The sequence below is a fragment of the Lucilia sericata genome, unplaced genomic scaffold (genome assembly GCF_015586225.1).
Source record: "Lucilia sericata isolate MDLA Ls3-8-SP2 unplaced genomic scaffold, ASM1558622v1 Contig000625F_arrow, whole genome shotgun sequence".
In the NCBI taxonomy this organism is placed as follows: Eukaryota; Metazoa; Arthropoda; class Insecta; order Diptera; family Calliphoridae; genus Lucilia; species Lucilia sericata.
The window spans coordinates 169,369-191,275 of record NW_023994631.1 but is presented as its reverse complement, the minus strand read 5'-3'; the positions used below and the strand labels follow the sequence as shown (position 1 = coordinate 191,275).

The following is a 21,907-nucleotide window of genomic DNA, read 5'->3' as shown; positions in this document are numbered from 1 at the left end:
TTTTGTATAACAGTTTTTCTTAGAGAAATATTGCATGTAATAGTTTTTTCTATAAGAAGACTTTGGTATAACAATTTATTGTAGTGTATAACAGTTTTTTCTTTAAGAAACATTTTGTATAACAGCTTTTCATAATTTTTTTTTAATTTCTATAAAAAATGTGTATAACAGTTTTTTTAAGAAAAATTTTATATAAAAGTTTTTTATTTAACAAAAATTGTGTATAACAGTTTTTTATTTAAGGAAAATTTTGTGTGACAGATTTTTTTCACAAAAATTATGTATAACAGTTGTTTATTTACAAAAAATTGTGTATAAGAGATTTTGTCTTTAAGAAAAATTGTGTATAACAGTTTTTTATTTAAAAGAAATAGAGTATAACAGTTTTTTACTTAAGAAAATTTTTTATTTAAGAAAAATTGCGTATAACAGTTTTCTATTTAAGAAAAATTGTGTACAACAGTTTTTTATTTATGAAAAACAGTTTTTTCTACAAGAAAAATTCTGTATAACAGTTTTTTATTAAAGAAAAATTACATTTGACAGATTTTTATTTAAGAAAAATTGTGTATAACAGTTTTCTATTAAAAAAAAAATTGTGTATAACGGTATTTTATTTTAGAAAAATTGTGTATAACAGTTTTTTATTGAAGAAAATAGAGTATAAGAGTTTTTTATTTAATATAAATTGTGTATAACAGTTTTTTATTTAAAAAAATTGTGTATAACGGTATTTTATTTTAGAAAAATTGTGTATAACAGTTTTTTATTTAATATAAATTCTGTATAACCGTTTTTTATTTAAGAAAAATTGTGTATAACTGATTTTTATTAAAGAAAAATTGTTTATAACAGTTTTATATTCAAGAAAAATTGTATTTAACAGTTTTTTATTTAAGAAAATTAAGAAAACTAGTGTATAACAGTTTTTTAATTAAGATAAATTGGGTATAACAATTTTTTATTTAAGGAAACCAGTGTATAACAGTTTTTTTATTTAAGAAAACTAGTGTATAACAGTTATTTATGTAAGAAAATTGTGTATAACAGTTTTTTATTTAAGATAAATTGTGTATAACAGTTTTTATTTAAGAAAAATTATGTATAACAGTTTTTATTCATGAATAATTGTGTATAACGGTTTTTTATTTAAGAAAAATAGTATATAACAGTTTTTTATTTCAGAAGATTGTGTATAACAGTTTTTTATTCAAGAAAAATTGTTTATAACAGTTTTCTATTCAAGAAAAAATGTGTTTAACAGTTTTCTATTTAAGAAAACTAGTGTATAACAGTTTTTTATATAAGATAAATTGTGTATAACAGTTTTTTATTCAAGAAAATTTTTTATAACAGTTTTCTATCCAAAAAAAAATTGTGTAAAACAGTTTTCTATTTAAGAAAAATAAAGTATAACAGTTTTTTATTTAAGAAAACTAGTGTATAACAGTTTTGTATTATAGAAAATTATGTGTAACAGTTTTTTATTTAGGATAAAAGTGTATAACAGCTTTTTATTAAAAAAAAAAAATTGGGTATAACAGTTTTATATCTAAGAAAAATTGTGTATAAAAGTTTTTCTTTAAAAGATATTTCGTATAAGAGTTTTTTTTTTTATTTAAGAAAAATTGTATATAACAATTTTTCTTTATGGAAAACTATATATAACAGTTTTTATTTCAGAAAAATTGTGTATAACAGTTTTTACTTTAGAAAATTTATATATAACAGTTTTGTGTATTGTGTATAACAGTTTTTTATATAAAAAAAAATTGTGTATAACATTTCTCTCTCTCTTTAAGTAAAATGCTGTATAAAATTTAAATTTTCTTGCCTTTTATTACCTAAATATGGCATCTCTGCTTAAGAGCAGCAAATAACAAGTGATGTCAACTTAAATACTTTACCACGATTATTTTTTTTTAATTAAGCAAATAAACATTTAAATTTATATTTTATTAAAAAAAATAAGTTAATTTAAAAAGATATTATAATTTTTCTATAATAATTTAAAAAATGTATTAAATTTATCAAAAAAAAAACCTTTAAACTAACATAATATTTTAATCAAACAGTTTTCCAATCTAATCTTTTTTATATGAAAAAACAAAAATACACCAAAAACTATCTTGTTCTAGATGTTAGATAACCAAAAAAATACTAAATAATATAACTGCATACTTCGTTAAAAAATAACTAACAAAAACTAAAGATTAAATGGTATTGACTGACACATATATTTTTATTATTTTTTTTTTTTTTTTTGTCACAGATAAGATTTGAAAGGTTTAAAGATAACTGTAACAAATGTTATTACTCTAAATACTAAAACAAAAAAATCATAAAAATTTATCTATATTGAAGACAAAAACAACGTCTAGGTCTAAAATAAAAAAACAAATAAAATAATTTATAGAAAAAACGTGAAAAAAAAACAATAACAATAAAAGCACTTAATGCATTAAATGAATAGTAAAGAAAATATTAAAAAAAATCATGTGTTAATGTTAAATGTTTTTCCATAAAATACTACGTGTAGTTTTAGAACTAACGGTTTTTAAATAAATATTTAGTATAAAAACAACTTTAATAATATAATTTTTTTATTTCTAGTTTTGTTTTTCTAATATTAAGGTTTATTTAAGATAAAACTTAATATTGTTTTTATTTAATTAATTTAAAAACAAAAATCAATTTATTATACTTGGGCAGTGCTCCCTTGTTTTATTAAAATGATATAATAGACTGTAGATGATTATATCATTTTCTATATTAGATGAATATGAAAAAAAAAAACTTAATTGACGTCAAAGTTGCTGTATGAGTAATTAGAATAAGGGAGAAGAGTAAGCAGTAAATGCATTATTACATTAAGTTTTATTAGAAAAAAGTTAATTTTTAATTATAGATTTTGTAAAAAAGGAAATTTTATACTTCTTTTAAGAAATTTTGCGTTATAAAAGCAAATGTGTTAATTATCGTAGTTATAATAAAGATTTTAAAGTCCAATAAAGGTTTCTAAGTAGACATCACTTCTGCCTGGTGATGCCAAAGTAATGCTGCGTTATTTTAGAGTTGCCAGAGGTTAAGGTTAAGAAAATCGTTAAAATCTCAAGAAAAATTATTAAATTAAAATTATTTTCAAAAAAATAGATTTTTTTGAATTGAAACTGTTATTTTTCTCTGAAAGAAACTGTTATACACACAATTTTCTTTAGAGAAAACAGTTATGGACTCAATATTTTAAAGAAAAAACTGTTATACACTCAATTTTAGTGTTATATGTAAAATTTTCTAAAGAAAAAACAACTTTCTTGAGAGAAACTGTTATACATAATACTTTATTGTAAGGAAAACTGTTATACACATAATGTTCAATAAAGATAACTGTTATACACTAAAATTTCAATAGATAAAAATGTTTTACATAAAATTTTTAAAAGAGAAAACTGTTATACACTAAATTTTCAGTAAATATAACAGTTATAAACTCATTTTACAACAAGGTAAACTGTTATACTCAAAATTTTCTAAAAAAAAATTCATACAATAAATTTTTTAAAGGGAAAACTGTTATACGCTTATTTCTCTACAAATAAAACTGTTATACACTTCATTTTCAAATGCAATTTTATATAGAGAAAACTGGAATACAAAGAATTTTTAATAGAGAAAACTGTTATAAATGAAATTTTCTATATGAATAAAGTATAAAGTAAACTGTTATACATAACTATATCTCCAAAAATAACTGTTATACGCTAAAAAAACTGCTATACACATAATTCTGAACGATATCTCCAAAGATAACTGTTATACGCTAATAAAACTGTTATACACATAGTTCTAAATGAGAAAAAACTGTTATACTTCATATTATCTTTAGAGATAAAGGTTATACACTCATTTTACTATGAGAAAACTGTTATACCCAAAATTTTCTAAAAAGAAAACTGTTATACCCAAAATTTTCTAAAAAGAAAATTGTTATACATTAAATTTTCTACAAATAAAACTGTTATACTCATAGTTTTGAATGTTGTAAACTGTTATACTTTATATTTTCTTAAGAGATAATAGTTATACACTCAATTTACTGTAAAAAAACTATTATACACAAAATTTTCTAAAAAGAAAACTGTTATACGCACAATTTTCTACAAATAAAACTGTTATACTCATAATTTTAATGATGTAAACTGTTATACTCTATATTTTCTTTACAGAAAACTTTTATACACAAATTTCTCTATGAAAAAAACTGTTATAATCAAAATTTTCTAAAAAGAAAACTGTCGTACACCTAATTTTCTAAAAGTTAACTGTTATACGCATAATTTTCAGTGCTCTAAACTGTTATACTTTTTATTTTCTTTATAGAAAACCGTTATGCACCCAATTTTATGCATGGAAACTGTTATACACCTAAATTTCTCTTAGAGATAAATTTCTCTTAGAGATAACTGTTATACAAACAATTTAAATAGAAAAACTGTTATACATCGAATTTTAAATGCAGAAAACTGTTACATTCTATATAATACCGAAAATTTTGTGTAGATAAACTGTTATACATCTAGTATTCTTTAGAAAAAAAACTGTTATACAGTAAATTTTCCATGGAAGTAAACTGTTATACACTTAATTTCTATAGAGATAATAAATAATTTTCTGTAAAAATTATCTCTATTAAAATATTTCAAAAAAAACTACCCAACAACATTTTCTTAACTTTCAATTACAACATTTTTAAAACTCTTTCATTTAATAAAGTTTCTTCATAATTATCTTAAAAAAAATTTTTTTGAAGTAAAGTAAAATTATATACAATAAACATAATTATAATGACACACAGACAGACAGACAATGTCATTAAAACAAATAATACCACAAATAAAGGGTACTTTTTCGAAGTTTTATAGTTTAACATATACAAACCATAAAGGAAATCCAAAAATATAAAAACTCCCAACTACAAAAAAACTAAAAAACCGACAAAATTTAAAAGAAAAAAAAATTATTTAAAAACAGCCAAAAGGGGAATGAGTACGAAGGCAATACAATAAAATACATACATAACTTGAAGAACAAGGAAAAGCCGAAATCATGAGAATATATCTTTAAATGGAACACATACAAATTGAAGACAAAGTAATAATACTATACGAATGAATTAGTAAATTAAGCATAAACCACTTTAAACTGAAAACAAAAAAATATATATTTAATAAAATGGACGGAAATTCATTAAATGAAATTAAACAATACAAGCAGCGGATACTTTCTTTAAGTGTATTTTAAATAAGAAAAAAATAAATGTTTTTAAAAAGTAATTGAAGTATTTTTAAACAGAAACTCAAGAACTTTATTTACAAATTCTAACACGTGATTGAAAATAAAGAAGTACTTATTTACATACATATATACAACCTCTTGTAATTTGAAATTTCTGTTATAAATTTTACAAAATGGAGTAAGTGGATGGATTTTGCCAAATTTCCTGTTTATAACAGTTTTCTTTTATGGAAATAACGGGTTTCTTTACAAAAAATGTATGTATAAGAGTTTTTTAATAGAAAACTATTTTTTTCTCTGTTAAAAATTCAGTGTATAACAGTTTTCTCTTTTCAAAATTTGTGTGTAACCGTTTCCTTCTTTGAAAACTGTGTGTATAATAGTTTTATTTCTTGAATATTGTATGTATAACAGTTTTATTTCTTGAAAACCAACAGTATAAAAGTTTTATTTATTTGCGGACTGGACGTATAACAGTTTATCTTCTTAAATTGAGTGTATATCAGTTTTACTGATTAAAAATTATGTGTATAACAGTTTTCTTTTATGAAAATTTAGTGTATAATAGATTTATTTATTGAAAACTGAGAGTATTACAATTGAGAATTGTTTGTATAACAGTTTCCTGTTATTAAAATTGAATGTATAACAGTTTTTTTTTCTTAAAAATTGAGTGTATAAGAGTTTTATTTTTCGAAAATTATATGTATAACAGTTTTATTTCTTGAAAATTGTGTGTATAACAGTTTTCTGTATTGAGAATTGTTTGTATAACAGTTTCCTACTTTGAAAATTGAGTGTATAACAGTTTTATTTCTTAAAATTTAGTCTATAAGAGTTTTATCTCTTGAAAATAGAGTGTATAAGAGTTTTATTTCTAGAAAATTGTGTGTATAACAGTTATCTGTATTGAGAATTGTTTGTATAACAGTTTCCTGCTCTGACAATTGATAGTATAACAGTTTTATTTTTTGAAAGTTTAATGTATAAAAGTTTTATTTATTGAAAACTGAGGGTATAACAGTTTTATTTATTAAATTTTCTATTTCGGACTAGACTTATAACAGTTTTCTTTAATAAATTATGTGTATAACAGTTTTGCTTATTGAAAAATTAGCGTAAATCAATTTTCTTTATAAAAAACTTGGTTATAACAGTTTTCTTTGTTGAAATCTTTCTGAAATTGCGCGTATAACAGTTGTATTTGTTGAAAATCTTGTGTATAATAGTTTATTTATTAAAAACTGAGGGTATAACAATTTACTTTATTGAAAATTGTGTATAACAGTTTTCTCTAATGAAAATTGTGTGTATAACAGTTTTCTCTAATAAAAATTGAGTACATACATTGAGGTTTCTCTACAGAAAATTTTCTATTTTTTGAAAATTTTTCATACAACAGTTTTCTTTACTAAAAATTTTGTGTATAACTGTTCCTTACAAACAATTTTGTTTATAACAGTTGTCACTATTGAAAATTTCGAGTATATTTCTATTTTTTGAAAATTGGGTGTATAATAGTTTGCATTACTGTAAATTTAACTTATAACAGTTTTCTTTACAAAAAAATTTATGTATAACAGTTTTCTCCATAGAAAATTTTTTGTGTATATCAATTATTTCTTTAAACAATAATGTGTATAACAGTTTTCTTTATACGAAATTGTTTAAATAGAAAACATTTCTAAAGATTTTGTTCATTCTTAACATAAATTATCAAATTTAATCTAAGAAAAACTTCAACAACTTGACAACACTGTTTTGTGCTAAGTATTATTAATAAGAGAAAATAAATTTGATACGACAACGCTGCTGCTGCTGCTGACAGACAGACAGCTGCCTTGTAATTTTAGACGAAAATGTACGAAGTACGAAAAAAGAAAACAACAAATACTAAGAAAATTTTGTATTGATTTCAATTCAAAGATTTATTTTCTCGATTTTCTAAAGAAAATACAACAACAGCCACAACAAAATAGCAGTTAATTATAATTACATGTTCAGACAAGAAATATTGTATTGTTTTAATTTGATTTTTTGTGTTTTATAAAAACAATTGTATAGCAAAAAGAAATAAAAAGAAAAAAAAAAACAAAACAAAAACAGGAAATATTGTATTTTTCTTTACTTGACTATTCTTGTTTTTTTATACTCATTATTATAATTTTTTTTTATAAAAAAAAAAAAAAATACAAGTTTTGTATACAATTACACACACTGAAAGAAATAAATAATAATATTTAAAAACCGGTATTTTATTATTGCTGTTATTCTTTTGCTGGGATGTTGTTGTTTATGGCTTTGTTGTTTTTTTGACGTCTTTTTATTTCTCTTATTGTTCAACTAAATTGTGTTTTTATATGAGTATTTTGCGTTTTGTTTCAAATTCTTGTGCTTCTTCTTCTTATTTTAGCTTGACAAGGTTTAAAAGACAACAATAACAGCAACAGCAACCACATAAAAATGTCTTCTTGTTTTTAGCTGAAAAAAGGCAAAAACACAACATGTCTGTTTAAAAACAAAGCATACGACTCATAGGCGTACAAACACATTCATATACACAAACAAACACTCGTGTTGTTAACATGCAAAAAAGGTTTCGTTTCTTTCTTAAGCAAAACAACAATAAATAAAAGACTGAATCAGCAGCTTTTTTTTGCTGCTTCTTCTTTTATACACGAGTACAACTAACTTCGTTGCTGCAACAACAAATTATTTAAGTAAAACCATATGTATTGTTGCTGCTGCTGTTGTTTTCTTGTTTATTAAGAGACAACAACTACACAGCAACTAACTCCTTTACCTAAATCTTGGCAACTTGATATTTAAGGCGACAGCTTTATTGTTTCTGTTGTTGTTGTTTTCATAAAGACATTTGAAATGTTGTTATAGTTGTGTCGTTTGGTTGTTGTTTAATAAATTTTTAAGTTAACCGGTTTTTTTTATATTTTATTTTGTTTAGAGTTTTAATTTCGTTTTAAATGTGTGTTGTTGTTGTTGTTGTTTGCTTTATTATTAATAAGAAATCTATCTTAATAAGAGTTTTGTTTGTTTTTAATATCAACAACAACAGCAGGTATATTTCTGTTTGAAAATGAGGTGTCTAGCGTGTTTTTTGTATAAAAAATTTAGAAAAAATTCCATGCCAAGTTTATTAGAAAGACAAGAAAGGGTTTTAGAAAGAATTTAAAAAAAAAGAATTTTATATTATTTTTAGTTTTCCCATAGGAATTTTTTAAGACTATTATTTAAAGAAACACTTTTCTCTGTGTATAACAGATTTCCTACAGGTAACTTTTCGTTTAACAGTTTCCTTATTCTATATCCTAGTCTATAGATTAGTATATAGTCTATTATATAGTGCAGTTTACATTCTAGACAAGACTATAGACTAGACTATAGACTAGACTATAGACTAGACTATAGACTAGACTATAGACTAGACTATAGACTAGACTATAGACTAGACTATAGACTAGACTATAGACTAGACTATAGACTAGACTATAGACTAGACTATAGACTAGACTAGACTAGACTAGACTATAGACTAGACTATAGACTAGACTATAGACTAAACTATAGACTAGACTATAGACTAGACTATAGACTAGACTATAGACTAGACTATGGACTAGACTATAGACTAGACTATAGACTAGACTATGGACTAGACTATAGACTAGACTATAGACTAGACTACAGACTAGACTATAGACTAGACTATAGACTAGACTATAGACTAGACTATAGACTAGACTATATACTAGACTATAGACTAGACTATAGACTAGACTATAGACTAGACTATAGACTAGACTATAGACTAGACTATAGACTAGACTATAGACTAGACTATAGACTAGACTATAGACTAGACTATAGACTAGACTATAGACTAGACTATAGACTAGACTATAGACTAGACTATAGACTAGACTATAGACTAGACTATAGACTAGACTATAGACTAGACTATAGACTAGACTATAGACTAGACTATAGACTAGACTATAGACTAGACTATAGACTAGACTATAGACTAGAGTCTAGACTAGACTATAGACTAGACTATAGACTAGAGTCTAGACTAGACTATAGACTAGACTATAGACTAGACTATTGACTAGACTATAGACTAGACTATAGACTAGACTATAGACTAGACTATAGACTAGACTATAGACTAAACTATAGACTAGACTATAGACTAAACTATAGACTAGACTATAGACTAGACTATAGACTAGACTATAGACTAGACTATGGACTAGACTATAGACTAGACTATAGACTACACTATATACTAGACTATAGACTAGACTATAGACTAGACTATAGACTAGACTATAGACAAGACTATAGACTAGACTATAGACTAGACTATAGACTAGACTATAGACTAGACTATAGACTAGACTATAGACTAGACTATAGACTAGACTAGACTATAGACTATACTATAGACGAGGCTATAGACTAGACTATAAACTAGACTATAGACTAGACTATAGACTAGACTAAAGACTAGACTATAGACTAGACTATAGACTAGACCATAGACTAGACTATAGACTAGGCTATAGGCTAGACTATAGACTAGACTATAGACTAGACTATAGACTAGACTATAGACTAGACTATAGACTAGACTATAGACTAGACTATAGACTAGACTATAGACTAGACTATAGTCTAGACTATAGACTAGATTATAGACTAGACTATAGACTAGACTATAGTCTAGACTATAGACTAGATTATAGACTAGACTATAGACTAGACTATAGACTAGACTATAGACTAGACTATAGACTAGACTATAGACTAGACTATAGACTAGACTATAGACTAGACTATGTATATAGACTATAGTCTCTAGACTAGACTATAGACTAGACTATAGACTAGACTATAGACTAGACTATAGACTAGACTATAGGCTAGACTATAGACTAGACTATAGACTAGACTATAGGCTAGACTATAGGCTAGACTATAGACTAGACTATAGACTAGACTATAGACTAGACTATAGACTAGACTATAGACTAGACTATAGACTAGACTATAGACTAGACTATAGACTAGACTATAGACTAGACTATAGACTAGACTATAGACTAGACTATAGACTAGACTATAGACTAGACTATAGACTAGACTATAGACTAGACTATAGACTAGACTATAGACTAGACTATAGACTAGACTATAGACTAGACTATAGAGTAGACTATAGACTAGACTATAGACTAGACTAGTAGACTATAGACTAGACTATAGACTAGACTACAGACTGTAAACTGTTTATAACAGTTTTCTTTACGAAAAATTTTATGTATAACAGTTTTCCAGTATAAAAATTTAGGTTATTACAGTTTTCTTTATGGAAAATTTTGTGTAGTTTATGGTTTCCAAAGAAATATTCGCGTATAACAGTTTATTTATTAGAGAATTTCATGTATAACAGTTTACTCTACTGTAATTTGTTTTATAAAAATATGTAATTGAAAACATTTCAATTGTTTTCTTTTCTTCATAAATCTCTTTCGTTAAGGTTTGTTACTTATCTTGAAATCTGAATCTTACACAAAACTTAATAGAAATAATAATGAAATTTTAAAAAAAATATATACAAAACATGATAGCAGAACTATTGTGTAATAATAATATTATTATTATTTTTGTCTACCAGACAAAGTCCACCACAAACACCACGCATTTGTACAACAGCAACAATAGTATTGCTGTAATCCAGCTTTTGTCAACAGATTGTTTTTCTTTTAAACTACCAACGCAATTGTACTTTAAATAAAAATACCAAATGGTCAGCGAGCCATTTGAAATATGTATAGGAAATGTTTCAATAATTTTTAAGCGGTTTATAAATTACAATAACAAAAAAGCTTATTTCCTCTACTTGTAGATGTTCTTTTTTCTACAAAATTTAAAGAAAAGTTGAAAATTTTGAGTTTTGTTTCAAAAAAAAAAGTGTAGCATTACTAATGTTTAAGCGTTCTAGGCATCACTGTTGTTAAACAGTGATGCCACTGCTTTATGACAAAATGTAGAATTTTAAAATCATGTTTATTTAAAACAAGTTGTGGTTCTAGTTTTTAGATTTTTGCAAAAAAAGAAAAAAACTTTAATTGTATCGTGTAGTTTAGTGAAGTGAGTGTTGGTTGCTTTGGTTGTGGTACTTTTGGTGATGATGTTGACGTACGTAAGTGCTTCTTACCACCAGCGGCCAAATGGAAAACAGGTTGTGTCTAAAGTGTTTTGATTTATATTTTTTTCTTCTTCTTCTTCTTCGACTACTACTACGAACCGAAGACAAAGTGTCTTTTTTTGTTTTCAAACCAGAATTCTTATTTTTTTATTCTTTTAGAAAGAAACTTTAAAAGCTTCTCTCGTTTATACAAGAAAATCTAGTTCAGTTCAAGTTATTTTACATAATTTGTTATTTTTCTTTTTTTTTTGTTTATTTCATTTAACAAAGAAATCTGAATAATGACTAAAAGAAATAGTTAAGAATGTGTGTTTTTTTAAAAGTAGTGGGCTGTCTCGAATAGAAATGAAATCATGTTGCAGTTACGAGTTACAAATGCCACCTGCTGCTTTTTATTTTTATTAAAAATATAATTCTTTTTATTAAAAATTTAATTGTTATAAATAGCTACAAAGGTATTAAAAAAATGAATAAACCTAACAATTTTAGTACTATTTTATAAACTTATTTTCTTTAACAAAATTTATTTTTATCTTTTGATCTGTATTACAACATAATCTCACCCACATTATTAATTTTTATAAAAAATAACAAAAGAACCTTAACAATAAACAAATTCCACTTAAAAACGCCTCCAACTGCTGTTTAATTTAAAATAAATAAATAATTATTTAAACAATTGTAAAAAAAATATATTGTAAATCAAAACCAAACATGTTTTATTAACTTAAAAACCCCAAAATCAAGAGCAAAACAATATGTCACAATTACTGACATTTCTGTTAAACTGTAAATTTAATAAAAAAAAATTAACACCGTTAAGAAACCACTTCCGCTGCATTTTGCAAAAAATAACAAAATAAACAATTTCAAACATTTTAATTAATATTCATAAAAAATTTAAACAAATAAAATTAATTTTTAAAGCGACAAATTTTAATTACAAACAAATTAATAAATAAATATTAAAAAACCAATAAAACATTAATTTTGTTTATAACTTTATGACATTATTAATAAAACATTAACTAAATGATGAACAGAAATAATGAAAAAAAAAAACAAAACAAAATTACAAAACAAATGAGAAATTGTAAATAATAATAAAGATACATTTGTAAACTTGGCATCACTTTTATGATGTTTGTAAACAAAGAGTGAAAAAATGTTATTGTTTCACTTAACTTCTGTAAATCTAGAATCTAGGCTATAGTCTAGACTATAATTCTATATCCAGACTATAGTCCAGTCTATTGTCCAGACCATAGGCTAGTATATAGCCCAGACTATAGTCTAATCAGTAGTCCAGACTATAGCCCAATCTATAATCTAGGCTATAGCCAAGACTATAGTCTAATCTATAGTCCACACCATAGACCAATCTATAGTCCAGACTATAGTTCAATCTATAGTCTAGACTATAATCCAGTCTATAGTCCAGAGTATAGTCCAGTCTATTGTCCAGACTATAGTTCAGACTAAAGTTCAGTCTATAGTTCAGACTATAGTCCACACTATAGATCAGTCTATAGTTCATACTATAGGCTAGTCTATAGTCCAGACTATATTGCAGTCTAGTGTCCAGACTATAGTCCAGTCTATAGCCCAGACTATAGTTTAGTCTATAGTCCAGACAATAGTCTATAGTCTTGATTAAACTTTAGTTTATAGTGCAGACTATAGTCTAGTGTATAGTCCAAACTGTAGTGTCCAGACTATAGTATAATCTATAGTCCAGACTATAGTACAACCTGCAGTAAAGACTATAATCCAATCTATAGTCCACACTATAGTCTTGTCTATAGTATATAGTCTTGTCTATAACCTAGTTTGTAGTGTGGTCTATAGTCTAGTTTATAGTTTAGTTTATAGTAGAGACTCTAGTATAGAGTCTCTAATATACAGTCCAGTCTTTTCTATAGTCCAAAATATAGTATTCAGTCCAAACTAGAATCTAGTCTCTTGTCTACTGTCTAACGTAGCAATTACAAACTTGGCATCACTTGCATGTTGTTTGTAAACAGAGATGGCAAACGTTTATTAATTCACTTAAATTGCTCTAAATGTAAATTGAAAATTTCATTTCAGTTTCAAATTAATGGATTTTTTTCTTATTTCCTTATACATATTTTAAAGATGGGTTTGAATGAAATGGACGACGACATGGTTAACGCAATAACAAAACAACAAGAACAACAACAACATCATCACGTTGGTATTAATTATGCATGCATATGCCAAACATATGCATAGCATGTGCGTTGCTGTTTAAGAGTGATGAAGTCAATATATACAGAGAGTATTAAAATCTCTCCTCCATCCTTTTTGTTTTCAATAAAATTTCCTTGTTTTACTTGCTATTCATTTTAATGAAAAACATACAATCATCAAGTTCATTTTAAATGAATTGAACTTGTTTATTTGTTTTAACTCAATGAGGTTTATTTGTTGTGTTCGTTTGTTTGTTCCTCTTCTTGTAGTATTTTTTTTTATGGCTTCCCAGTTATTATAAAAATAAAATCCAATTTGTATGTTGTTGATCTACATAAAGCAAAAAAAAAAAAAGTGGAGAATTTTACGCATTTTATGCGAACAAACAAACCCTTCCTTGTTTATCACAAACAGGCGTAGGAAAGCGAAAAAATGAAGATTTCTATAAATCTTATGATTAAAACGTTATTACGTTATACATGGTCAAAAGGTACCATGTTAAATGTTGTGGGGGGTTTTATTAATTGATTTTTTTTTCATTTAATTAATTGAAGTTTATTTGCGAATAATAATTGTAATTAAAACTTATAATTGAAAGGAAATTAATCCTTTAATGCAAAAAACTAAAGCACTGACTAAACTATAGACTATAGATTAGACTATAGACTAGACTATAGACTAGATTATATACTAGACTATAGACTAGACTATTAGACTAGACTATAGACTAGACTATAGACTAGACTATAGACTAGACTATAGACTAGACTATAGACTAGACTATAGACTAGACTATAGACTAGACTATGACTAGACTATAGACTTAGACTATAGACTAGACTATAGACTAGACTATAGACTAGACTATAGACTAGACTATAGACTAGGACTATAGACTAGACTATAGACTAGACTATAGACTAGACTATAGACTAGACTATTAGACTAGACTATAGACTAGACTATAGACTAGACTATAGACTAGACTATAGACTACTATAGACTAGACTATAGACTAGACTATAGACTAAACTATAGACTAGACTATAGACTAGACTATAGACTAGACTATAGACTAGACTATAGACTAGACTATAGACTAGACTATAGACTAGACTATAGACTAGACCTATAGACTAGACTATAGACTAGACTATAGACTAGACTATAGACTAGACTATAGACTAGACTATAGACTAGACTATAGACTAGACTATAGACTAGACTATAGACTAGACTATAGACTAGACTATAGACTAGACTATAGACTAGACTATAGACTAGACTATAGACTAGACTATAGACTAGACTATAGACTAGACTATAGACTAGACTATAGACTAGACTATAGACTAGACTATAGACTAGACTATAGACTAGACTATAGACTAGAATAGACTAGACTAGACTAGACTATAGACTAGACTATAGACTAGACTATAGACTAGACTATAGACTAGACTATAGACTAGACTATAGACTAGACTATAGATAGACTATAGACTAGACTATAGACTAGATAGACTAGACTATAGACTAGACTATAGACTAGACTATAGACTAGACTATAGACTAGACTATAGACTAGACTATAGACTAGACTATAGACTAGACTATAGACTAGACTATAGACTAGACTATAGACTAGACTATAGACTAGACTATAGACTAGACTATAGACTAGACTATAGACTAGACTATAGACTAGACTATAGACTAGACTATAGACTAGACTAGACTAGACTATAGACTAGACTATAGACTAGACTATAGACTAGACTATAGACTAGACTATAGACTAGACTATAGACTAGACTATAGACTAGACTATAGACTAGACTATAGACTAGACTATAGACTAGACTATAGACTAGACTATAGATTAGACTATAGACTAGACTATAGACTAGACTATAGACTAGACTATATACTAGACTATAGACTAGACTATAGTCTTTACTATAGATCAGACTATTGTCTTTACTATAGATCACACTATTGTCTTTACTATAGACTAGACTATAATCTGAACTATAATCTAGTCTATAGTCGCCATTGTTGCCATTTTTTAATACGCTTAAAGCAATCAGGAAAAATTTTCCAAAATTAAATTCGATTTAAAATTAAGTAAATATTTATTTACTTTTTCTAAAATAAATATATTTTTTTCAATTTATTTAAATAATAGAAAAATATTTCTTATTTTTTTTAGTTCAACCATGTGTAGTTGTTATTTTTTCATGTAAATAATTTAATATTTATTTATATTTTTCAAATATTGTAATATTTGTTTATGCTGGTGGCTGTATCTGTTTTGGAGTGAAAGTGTCTTTTAGAGCGTGAGGAGTAGTTGTTGGTAGGTTGGTTTGGTGTTTGGTAAATGACAAAAGAAAAAAAATCATAAATAAATATTTGTTTGCGTACCTGATGCGTAGAGTTTTTTTTATAACAAATTGATTAAACAAATTATAGCAACAATAATAACAAAAAAATGCATTTTCATTGTTGTTTCTTTATTATCATGATGTTGATGATTATTTTCATTGTGTGTTTATAACTTGGGTAAATGTTGATAAAATTTATTTTATAAATAAAAAGTAGGCGACGAGTTATTTTGATAAAGAATGGCGCAATTAGTTTTATATTTCATATATTTTTTATTAATAAAAGTCTAACATTATTTTTGTATTATTTTCCTTAAATAACAACAATGTTTTTATTTATTGCAATTTTCATTCCTTTCAAAACATATGGCTGCACTGCTTAGATTAGATTAAAGCAAAATCATAAACTTGGCAGCACTTGCTTCATATAAACAATAGTTGTGTTTTGTTGCTATCAATGAGTGTTAACGCTTAAAGTTAGCAACAAAACGAACATTACCTGACTTGGCATCACTCCACAGAAGAAATCTGCTAAATCTTGAAATTATTTACATTTTCTTAAAAAAGGTTTTTTTATTTGATATTTTTTTTGATTTAAATTTTATTTTAAAATATTTTTTTATTGTTTGACATAAACACATTAATATTTGTATTTTTATTTTTGAATTGGTAGCACTTTTATCGACGTTAAAATTAACTTGTATAATTTTACACGTTAACTCCTAACGTTTATAAATTTTAAATTTATATGAAATTGCCTTTGAACGTTAGCAACAAAACACAACTAATGTGATAAACAGAGAGTTGCCATATATATTTGTAAACAGAGTGCAACTAAAACAAAGTAAAGAGAAAAATTTCGAGCATTTCTATATAAAAGCTTTTCATATTACTTATTAATTTTTAATAAAATTTGTATTGTTTTTTAATAAAATGTATTAAAAATCTAATTATTTTTTTCATTTTCTTGCAGGTATGTACTTTCATGATGTTATGACTTGAACAAAAAAAGTATTATTTGCTCTAACGCAAAAACCTCAATTTACCTTAATTTTCTAAAATCTACATAATTTAATTAAAACACATTTAGGGCTGCAACAACGGAAGTTGACAAGTCAAATATTAAAAAAATTCAGCTTTTCATATATGCAAATTAAAAAAAAATAATAATAATACTTTTACAACAAAAACTGTACTTTTTTAAACATTTGCCATATGAGTACCATATCCTTAATAAACAAACCCCACCCCCTTAACAACTAAATAAAACAAAAATTTAAATATGCACCCAGTAGTAAAAATGGGCTAAAATAACAAACATCTTAACGTAATTGTTAACTAGTATGTACCTACTGCTAACTGCAGCAACAACCAACAACATGTACAAATAGTTTTGGAAAAATAAGAGAAAACAAAAAACATATTTGCTAAAAACAACACAAAAGTAAGGTAAACAACATTTAAGCCACTCTGCATGTAGTATGTTGCAGTTATGTATGTTGTTGCTGCTGCATGTGCTAGAAACAACAAAAAGGTTAAAAGACTTTAAATAGAACGTGGGCGCCAAAAAAGAAGCCTAAAGATCTAGTACAATTTACAAAAATTGTGTTTTTTTTTTATAAGTTTAACAATAGCGTGTTGCCATTGGGTTTTAAGTATTGAGGGGCTAAGAAAGGAAGAAGCTGATTAAGGTCTAAAAAGCTGTCGAAATAAAATGAATACTTTAATGACAAGTTCGGGCTATATCCTAGGCTATAAGTTCCGTCTAGGTTCTAGACTATAGAATAGTCTAAAGTCCTGACTGTAGTATAGGCTAAAGTCTATAGTACGGACTAAACTATAGACTAGACTATAGACTAAATTATAGACTAGACTATAGACTAGACTATAGACTAGACTACAGACTAGACTATAGACTAGACTACAGACTAGACTATAGACTAGACTATAGACTAGACTATAGACTAGACTATAGACTAGGCTATAGACTAGACTAGCTATTGGGTTTTAAGCATTGAGGGGCTAAAAAAGGAAGAAGCTGATTAAGGGCTAAACAGCTGTCGAAATGAAATTAATATTTTAATGACAAGTTCGGGTTATATTCTAGGCTATAAGTTCCATCTAAATTCCAGTCTATAGTCTAAAGTCCTGACTGTAGTATAGGCTAAAGTCTACGGACTAAACTATAGACTAGACTATAGACTAGACTATAGACTAGACTATAGACTAGACTATAGACTAGACTATAGACTAGACTATAGACTAGACTATAGACTAGACTATAGACTAGACTATAGACTAGACTATAGACTAGACTATAGACTAGACTAGACTATAGACTAGACTATAGACTAGACTATAGACTAGACTATAGACTAGACTACTAGACTATAGACTAGACTATAGACTAGACTATAGACTAGACTATAGACTAGACTATAGACTAGACTATAGACTATACTATAGACTAGACTATAGACTAGACTATAGACTAGACTATAGACTAGACTATAGACTAGCCTATAGACTAGACTATAGACTGGACTATAGACTAGACTATAGACTAGACTATAGACTAGACTATAGTCTAGACTATAGACTAGACTATAGACTAGACTATAGACTAGACTAGACTATAGACTAGACTAGACTAGACTAGACTATAGACTAGACTATAGACTAGACTATAGACTAGACTATAGACTAGACTATAGACTAGACTATAGACTAGACTATAGACTAGACTATAGACTAGACTATAGACTAGACTATAGACTAGACTATAGACTAGACTATAGACTAGACTATAGACTAGACTCTAGACTAGACTATTTTAATGACAAGTTCGGGTTATATTCTAGGCTATAAGTTCCATCTAAATTCCAGTCTATAGTCTAAAGTCCTGACTGTAGTATAGGCTAAAGTCTATAGTACGGACTAAACTATAGACTAGACTATAGACTAGACTATAGACTAGACTATAGACTAGACTATAGACTAGACTATAGACTAGACTATAGACTAGACTATAGACTAGACTATAGACTAGACTATAGACTAGACTATAGACTAGACTATAGACTAGACTATAGACTAGACTATAGACTAGACTATAGACTAGACTATAGACTAGACTATAGACTAGACTATAGACTAGACTATAGACTAGACTATAGACTAGACTATAGACTAGACTATAGACTAGACTATAGACTAGACTATAGACTAGACTATAGACTAGACTATAGACTAGACTATAGACTAGACTATAGACTAGCCTATAGACTAGACTATAGACTGGACTATAGACTAGACTATAGACTGGACTATAGACTAGTATAGACTAGACTATAGACTAGACTATAGTCTAGACTATAGACTAGACTATAGACTGGACTATAGACTAGACTAGACTATAGACTAGACTAGACTATAGACTAGACTAGACTATAGACTGGACTATAGACTAGACTATAGACTAGACTATAGACTAGACTATAGACTAGACTATAGACTAGACTATAGACTAGACTATAGACTAGACTATAGACTAGACTATAGACTAGACTATAGACTAGACTATAGACTAGACTATAGACTAGACTATAGACTAGACTATAGACTAGACTATAGACTAGACTATAGACTAGACTATAGACTAGACTATAGACTAGACTATAGACTAGACTATAGACTAGACTATAGACTAGACTATAGACTGGACTATAGACTAGACTAGACTATAGACTATAGACTAGACTGTAGACTGGACTATAGACTAGACTATAGACTATAGTCTAGACTATAGACTAGACTATAGACTAGACTAAAGACTAGACTATAGACTAGACTATAGACTAGACTATAGACTAGACTATAGACTAGACTATAGACTAGACTATAGACTAGACTATAGACTAGACTATAGACTAGACTATAGACTAGACTATAGACTAGACTATAGACTAGACTATAGACTAGACTATAGACTAGACTATAGACTAGACTATAGACTAGACTATAGACTAGACTATAGACTAGACTATAGACTAGACTATAGACTAGACTATAGACTAGACTATAGACTAGACTATAGACTAGACTATAGACTAGACTATAGACTGGACTATAGACTAGACTATAGACTGGACTATAGACTAGACTATAGACTGGACTATAGACAAGACTATAGACTAGACTACAGACTAGACTATAGACTAGACTATTGTCTAGTCTATAGTCAAGTCCATAGTCTAGTCTATAGTCTACTCTATAGTCTAGTCTATGGTCTAGTCCATAGTCTAGTCTATAATCTAACCTATAGACTAGTCTATTGTAAAGTTTATATTCTAGTGTATAGTCTGGTCTTTAGTCTATTACATAGTATAGTCTATAGTCTAGTCTATTGTCTAGTCTATAATCAAGTCCATAGTCTAGTCTATAGTCTAGTCTATGGTCTAGTCTATGGTCTAGTCCATAGTCTAGTCCATAGTCTAGTCTATAGTCTAGTCTATAGTCTAGTCTATAGTCTAGTCTATAGTCTAGTCTACAGTCTAGCCTTTAGTCTAGTATATTGTTGATCAAGTGCTGTCAAGTTTGTTTTTTTTAACTATTGTTTTCTGTTTACAATTTCATTAAGTGATTCCAAGTATTTTGTAGTTATGTTATAAACAGTGCTGCCAAATGTTAGAAACATTAACAAACTGAGAAAATACACATGTCTTTCTCTAGTCTATTCTTTAGTCTAGTCTATAATCTTCTTTAGCCTATAGTCCAGACTACTTTCTCCTGAAATCTAACATCATTCTTTCAACTGAAAATCGACTACATTTTCAAGTATTCGGAATACTAGTCAAGGTTGTAAAACAATTGTTTAAAAGTTAAGAGAAGTTTTTGTGTTTTAAATTATTAAATAATTAAAAAATCGTATTATTTTTAAATAGCCAAACAAAACCTCTCACTTAACTTGGTCATTTATTCCAAAAAAGCAAACCTCTCGCCCTTGTTTCAATTTTAGCATTGGAATATTGATTATTTGCCTCAAACTGATTATGCTAATAGAAAGACGTGTTTAATTTTTTAAAACTTTTAGATTGGCATTACTTTTTAAATGCAAAATGAACTAAGAATTTTGTTAAATATTTCCAAACATAAAATAAGAAAATGTTAAAAATACAAATAACTCCCCTATTTATTATTTGTTGTCTCATATTCTTTCTATTCTAACATTTAACTTAACTGCACACTTTTCGTGTCAAAATTAAGTTCAATTCCTTTCCATTTTTTATTTAAAATTCTATGAACATTTTAAAGTATGCAAATTTCTAACCAACAACAGCCAGCTAAGTATCTTTCTAACAAATACTTAAGTTTAAAAATAAATATCTTATAATTGTTTTATGTTAACAAATAAATAAAGAATAAACAGCTAACACCCAGTCGTAGAGCAAGATAGAGACAGAGCCCACCAGACTGACAAACAATACATATAAACAAATTAAGTTAACAAATGTGCTGGCAAAAGCGCAATTAAAAACACTTGAATAAAGCTGTCAACGCATTCTAATGATGACTGGCCAAATAGTTATACAAAGAGTGACAGAGAGGGGGAAGTTTGTCTCGTATATAAGTGCTAAAACAAAAATAGAAACGTTATGTCTACTGGCCTGTCACGTCATTTTGACACGTGAAAATAAACGGTACCATCATCATCATCATCATAATAAAAATAATAATATGGATAAATATTAGTTGTGTTTTGTTGCTAACGTTCAAAGGCAATTTC

General features: G+C 26.9%; 1 protein-coding gene across 2 annotated transcripts in view; it reads left to right on the top strand.

The window, feature by feature from the left end:
- The window catches only part of LOC119606808 (protein split ends), a 149,502-nt gene that overhangs the window by 62,904 nt on the left and 64,691 nt on the right, over positions 1-21,907 (top strand). The gene's annotated exons all lie outside the window — the stretch shown is intronic.